Source organism: Galeopterus variegatus, unplaced genomic scaffold (assembly GCF_000696425.1).
Source record: "Galeopterus variegatus unplaced genomic scaffold, G_variegatus-3.0.2 Scaffold567, whole genome shotgun sequence".
NCBI classification, from domain to species: domain Eukaryota; kingdom Metazoa; phylum Chordata; class Mammalia; order Dermoptera; family Cynocephalidae; genus Galeopterus; species Galeopterus variegatus.
This window is the reverse complement of record NW_007726678.1, coordinates 405,867-413,197: the sequence shown is the minus strand read 5'-3', so window position 1 is coordinate 413,197 and position 7,331 is coordinate 405,867.

Genomic DNA, 7,331 nt, shown 5'->3' with positions numbered 1-7,331 from the left:
CACACACACACACCCCATTAGTCCAGAACTTGAGTTTAATAGGGGTAGAAGCCAATTCTTCGTTATTTTTCTGTCCCTAGCATAGGTCTGGCTGGTAGTAAGCACTCAATTGATACTGAAGAACGAGTGGAGCATGCAGCTGAAGGCAAGTTAAGAGGTGGGGTTGGAGATGGCAGGGGCCCTCGAGTCAATTTACAAAAGTTCATGGATGGGGAAGGGATTGAGGAAAGCTCTCATCTCTTCATAGTGTATCAGATGATACCTAAGAGGTAAGTAAGCTGTATGTTTGTACCATGAAATTTTAAAGACTATTGTATTCAGCATAATGGAAAAAACTTTCTATAACTGTTTAGAAAAATAAAGGCAAGGAGACAATTCCTAAACATGCTTCAATGCTAAGAACAGAAAAAGTTTACTGTCTGAAGTCTCAAATAAGGACTAATCCCCATTAGTGGATTCTGGGTGAATTCAAACCTCCAAGTTTCCCAAGTACAGGAATTTAGAAGGAACAAAGCTATAACTAAGTGGAACAGTGATGAGTACCTCACAAACATAAAAGAATTGTAATCTCTAGTTTTCTGTCTTTTAAAAGAAAGCTGGCATATATGCTTCCGCCCTGCATAATTAATGTAATGATATGAACAGCTACCACTTCTAACTTCCCGTAGTGGACAAGATGGGGAGCTGTCCAGGGGGCTGGGAAAAGCTCACTGTACCTCACAGATTCTGGGAACAGAGCTTTCTAAGCTGTAGGACCTTACACACATTAGACTTGAGTTCACGAGAGATGAAACTTAGAATTTTTCACAGAAGGGAAAATAAAACATCACCCATGTCCAGACAATTCTGGGAACAGAGCTTTCTAAGCTGTAGGACCTTACACACATTAGACTTGAGTTCATGAGAGATGAAACTTAGAATTTTTCACAGAAGGGAAAATAAAACATCACCCATGTCCAGACAAGAACACTGAGGCAAACTTGACATGTGTTTATGAACATGGGAATGATGACTTACACATGTTTGGATAAGGCAGAAATATATTTTTCTTTGCAATCATCTCTATGTATTTTTGAGGTAGAGGAACCCTGACACAGAAGAAAAAAAAAATAGACATTAAAAGGAAAGCAAAACTACACCACATTCTCCCCCGAGGTAGATAATATTATGTGAAAATCCAAAGGGGAAGAGACCGACGGGCTGAGTTATTCACTGAGAGGCGCAGGCTTTGTTCTCTTTCTGACTTAGTCACACTCCAACAAGCACTGCTGCAGAACTCGAGAGCAGAGACGTCAGGCCCTACATTCAGAAATCTACTCTGGGAAGACATAGCCGTAAAAACTGCTGGTTCATGAGAGGACACAAGGAAGAGCAGCCTTGATAGAGACGGCATTTGTGCTGCCGACAGTTCTGCTGTGCTCCATGCTGTTGCAGGTTCCAAGGCAAGCAGGACGAAAGGGCATTGATGTTCTCTTGGCATCGTCTGAATAAGAGAAAGTTGTGTATGGGGCCAGCAGGCGGGTAGAATGAATGGCATCATTTAGAGCCAAAAGTCAAGCAGAAGGAATAGGGCAGGAACATTTTCATCTCTTTGTTTCAGCCACACAGTCCCTAGAATTGTTCCCCACACTCTTGGGAACTTGGTCAATTAGGAAGAAGGAGGAAGCGCACTGAGAAGTATGAAGTAGCATTGAAAAAAAAAATGGGCAAAGACAGAACAAGAAATTGGGGAGGTAAACTCATTTCAAAAGTTAGAGTCGAATCTGTAAGCTTTGAGCTTATTTGGAAATCTGAATCTGAGATTCTTGCATAAAATTCTGTGTTTTACGATCTTAGACAGTATTGAGTCAGTGGCTACAGCAAAGAACATATTTTGTTTGTTTGTTTTCTAATGGAAGAAAAGATAAAGTCCAGAACTTCAGGCATTGCTGAAATTCTGTTATTAATTAACCAGGGGCCTGAAAAGCAAGAAGCTCATTAGTGGCTTCTGTGGAGAAGTCAGGGGCACGCAATGCTAGAAGGAAATGGAAAAGCTGCCAGTTAACAGCAGGAACATCTAAATCATCACACTTAGGAGGAGAACTGGAAAAACAAGACAGCATTTTACCCTCCACAGAGAAATAATAGTGAAAGAAAACCTTCATTGAGTATATATACAAAATGTCTTAAGTCAGGCTGTTGAATAAACAGCTGCTGTTGATGAAGGCAACAAGATAAACAGGCATTCGTAATGGTCAGAAGAGCAGGGAGCATTGGCTGTGGGGTAGAAAGCACTTGCAATTCTAGATCACAAAGTCAAACATACCCCAGGCAGTACCACTCAGAAACAACCATCTGATTGCCCCTCAGTCTGTGGCAAACACTAGATTCAGCCTATTACAGTATAACACAGCTTGGTGGCCTGGGTCATATCAAACCACCAACCAATATTTATTAAACATCTACCATGTGCAATGTACAGTGTTAGTCACTGTGGGGGTCACAGGAGCATCTCTCCTTTTAAAGCACTTCCTATGTGTTTAAAGAAACAGAACCTAAACATATAAACAGGTTAACAAGCTGTGCAGTCCCCGGCATAGGTCTAAGTGGCTAAATGACAACAAATATTCAAGGAATTGAAAGGAGGGCCAGATTGCCAGGGTGTGAGGTGTCTAATTGGACCACTCCAAGACCAAAGTATATTTGAGCTGAAAGGGAGTTAAGAGAGCAAAGGGGTCCAAAACTTTTTAGAAATGAGAAAACAATGGTCCTGAAAAGTAAGTGGCTTGCCCACTGTCTCACAGCAAGTAATATTTCTTCAGAGGGATTGAGTATTTGAATCCACCTCCACCATGTATTTCTGGCAAGTTATTAACCCTCTATGCACTCAGTTAGCTTATGTATAAAAGACATAATAATACTTAGCATAAACTACCAAGAGACTTAAATTCAACATTAGTCAGCCATGATAAACTTTCTCTCTGGTCCAGACTGAGCCTTAGAACCCATCTCATCACAGAGCCCCAGACAGCCAGTCATTTCTAATGGAACAGAATTCCCAGTGAGATTCTACATTTTTTTTTTTCAATGTATCAAGGGAAGTTTTACTTCTATTAATGACAAAGTTCTGTAGGCAAATTAAAAACCACTATTTTTTTTAAGTTTGTAATCTAACTTATTTCATAAAACTAAATTATTTCTCAGTTTGATTCACAACGTCTGAGCCTCGCTAGATCATCCCCATTAATTGAAATCAATTGCACAGAAAAGTCTTCACAATACCTGATTGTTCTCATACAGTCTGCTTCAAAATACAATTTACCTTTTTGTCTTTAGGTATGAAAAGCCAGTCTGGTGTAAGATGGTGATGTGGCATGTCATGAAGTGGAGGTTCAGTCTCTTGCACTGAATGACTGGAAGCTGAGCATCCCCCACTTCGGGCTTTTCTTCAGACGATGAGGCTGAGCTCAGTTACGGTCACCCCCATTGCTTTAGACACTCCCCTCCACCATGTAGCTAGTTTTCATTTAATGGGCTGAGTAAATCTAGGAGTCACCAACTGTTAAATGTGGGAAGGGACCTTCGAGGTGATTTAGTTCACTGTCCTATGTAATGTACAGTTTCCTGTCACTGAAGACCATATTCCAGGGCAAGTTGGAATTGCTCAGCCCCTTTGTTCAGCAAGACTGAATTAAAGGCATGTTCATTCCATGAAGAAAAGTCAAAGCAGCACCTGTGAAAGAGAAAACCTGCCTCTTCTGTACTCTTCCATACAGAGACCATCAACTGCTGCCTAATTTAGTACAATATTATGTTTGTGTCCAATATTGAAGTACTCTGAGAGGCAGAGCTGAAGAAACCCTAATTCCAGGGCTGGCCAGTTAGCTCACTTGGTTATAGCATGGTGCTGATAACACCGAGGTCAAGGATTAGGATCCCCTTACCTGCCAACATCCCTGCCCCCACCCTGCCAAATAAATAAATAAAAATAAAGAAACCCTAATTCTGAATGAACAACGTCATAAGTAAAAGGAAGAAGGAATGTGAAAATGTTGAGACTAAACATGCCTGCCTTTCATGGTTCAAAGGGCATGTTTGTAACGCAGTAACACCCAACTCCAGAAATGGGAAGACGTTGGGATGGGAACAGGCGTGGATGATGCTTCCCTCCAGACTGTGTAATGGGAAGATTACGTGTTGTGTCCAGCTTTATAACGGAGGCAATCTGAAGGGCTTGCCAATGAAATGCTGATGGAAGTACTCGGCTGTAGACCATTATTTACCTCCTTTGATTCGCTAAAGTATAAATAATCAAAATGATGCATAAATTTAATTGCTGGTGTCGTGTAGTTATTTTTGAGGAACAGCCACAAATCTGAGATCTGGTATTTAACAAACAACTCAGGCTACCTACTCAGACTAAACACATAGTGTGTTTTCCAGGCTGTAATTTTATAAAAACAAAATGTCTTTAGAGAGAGAACAAGCTAGTACTATTGCTTTAAAAATCACTTTAGGAAAAGTTTCCTTACTAAACTAAAATAAAATGTAGACAATCTAGTTCGTTTTGCTGGCTGGTTCTGATCCACCCTGTTGTGCCATGTTATTACCTCCATTTCATCGACATCCCACACGAATGCCTTCCCTCTAGTAGGCTCTAGGAGCAGATGAACTCTTCTCTCTTTATGGTAGGGCTTTGTTTTTCTAAGAGCAGATATTTGCAGACATTTTGGTTCTAGACACTTTTACACCCTTAAAAATTACTCAGACCCTAAAGCCCTTTTCTTACGTATTTTAAAGCTATTGACATTTACAGCATTGGAAATTAAATGTATATTTATAAAAATAACTATGTTTCAAAACAAAACAAAATATAGTAAGAAAAGTGGCATTATTTCACATATTTGCTAACTTCTGTAATGTCTGAATTAACAGAAGAGAGCTGGATTCTCATAGCTACATCTGCATTCAATCTGTTGGGATGTACTGTTTTGGTTGAAGTATATGAAGAGCAACCCGTCTCACACAGATATGTAGAAAGAAAAGGGAAAAGTATTCTAATAATCTTTTCAGAGAATTATGGGTGTACTTCTACCATTCTACCCAAAACTCAACAAGTAGTAATTAAAGATTAGCTGCAATGTGGAATCTGAAACATATCAATGACTTCTTCTACTCTGTTACATTAAAATCCATTGGTCTATCTTGTATTTTGAATAAATCTTTTACCTATGAATGATTTTTACAAGATTATGCATAGGTCATGTACTCTTGTTATTATACAATGTCAAAAAATCACAGTCTCGCAGAAAAGTCTTAAAGTGTTAGAAGTTTTCAAGCTCATGAGACCTATGCATGTCAAAAAATCACAGTCTCGCAGAAAAGTCTTAAAGTGTTAGAAGTTTTCAAGCTCATGATGGTGAATAAAAGTTTTTAAAAATTGTGAACTTTGCTTTAAAACTTATATTTTGTCATTGACCATAAATATTGTCAGTTATTTTCCTTGAAGAGACAGCCTCAATTTGTTCATTTTTGAGAAAATGTGTATCAAACTCTGAATAACAGAGTTCGTCAGACAGTCTTAAAGATAAAAATGGTGTTCTCTGAGAAAAGTGGCTAGTTCAGCTCACAACCCAAATAATTGCTCAGGTGCTTTCCCTTGGAGATCACCACCCTACCTCGATATGAAGCAGAAGTGATTACATGTACTTCCCATAAAATATTACAGAAATGTGTACTCATGAGTCAAGGTGATAAATTTATTAATTTGTGCTACTTAAGCAAGGACATTTAAGTGAAGTTGCTTTTTTAATATTTTTAATTTATTTATTTTACTGAGAGCATTGAGTAGTAAAGACTACAACAACTGCCATTACAACTTGAAGCCACTGCCTTGATTTGTCCTAAGGTGCCTAAGGCACTAGCACTTTTACTCACCATTGCCTTTGCCCCATCAGTGCAAACATAATGCAGGGAAAAATGCAAATGTCCTTAGTGTTGTTATGAAAATAGTTTTGACCTCAAAAACACCCTAAGAGTCTCTCAGGTACCCATGGGGTCCATGGAACACAATTTGAGAATTCTTGTCCCGGCATGTGTTACAAATTTTGCAAGTCAAAATAATTACGTGTAAAAAAGAAGAAATATCCAAATGGGTAGCAACCACTAAGAGAATTTTTTCGTAAGCACTTTGTAAGAAAGCCAATAAAAATACACTAGAATGCTATGTTCTCAAAATAAAACCTGCTCCCCTTGCCCCATATTTTTGCCTATAACTCTTGATGACTTGGATTTCTCTGTGACTCAGATCTTGCAACTGTAAAATGGAAATGATAACAGCACCTACAGACATTTCTTTTTTTCACAGTTGCAAGCTCTTCATTGAGGACATCTATGACTCATGAGTGTGAAGTTATTTACGATACTTTTCTGTGATAAAAATATAACCGCACTTCTCCTTCTTGTAGTGTTCTGACATCACAGTGCTGTTTGATAGTTTCTTCCTGAAAGATTTTTAAAAATAAACTTAATACTGGCAAGGCAAAATTTGACACAAAAAATGTGAAGAGCCTTAAAATTAACACCTGCTGTGTTTTTATTTATAGACAAAGGACAAGAGTAACTCTGGGCCCTTGTATAATATGATTGACTAACTTGAAATGATGAAAGTTACGGTGAAAAGATTGGAAGTTTCATTATGCAGCTTAAGATTTTAATGATTGAATGGCATAAAATATTACTCTTGATGTGCCTTGACATTTTCTTTTATTAGAAAATATTTTCAAATAGCTAAGGAACAGTACTATTACAAAAAATATTTAATTTTGCAGAATATTACTCTGGGTGTCGGCTGGCATGGGATGAGACACACTGCTCAGTATGAATCCTTAAGGCTGAATGAAGGTTTTGGATTTGAATAAAGGTTCACAAACTTCACAAAAATGTTGCCTTCCTCCTGGCATGAGCTTTAAGAAATACCGCTGCCAGTGTTTACACAGTTTTAGGAGGGCTCCATGGTTTAGGATCAGATTAGCCTATTTTCCTCCTAGTGCATGGCTCCCAAGTCCACATGTGGAAATGTTTCTCCAAGAGCAGTAATAAGTGAGGCCTGTGCTTCAAGAGTTCCTGCAGTCAGAAATAATCAAAGTCTAATATAGGCAGTCAGTTTGAGAGATACTGGATTTCAGAGGCTAATAAGATCTCATTTGAAATAGAGATAGAGAGGAAGACTTGGGTTCTTATACTTCAATAATGATTGAAATAAATCCTTCCTACCCTACTCACCTGAAAACCAATAAAACATCGTATGGATTTTAGACAGCAATTGCCATGTTAAAAATGAAGGCTGGATA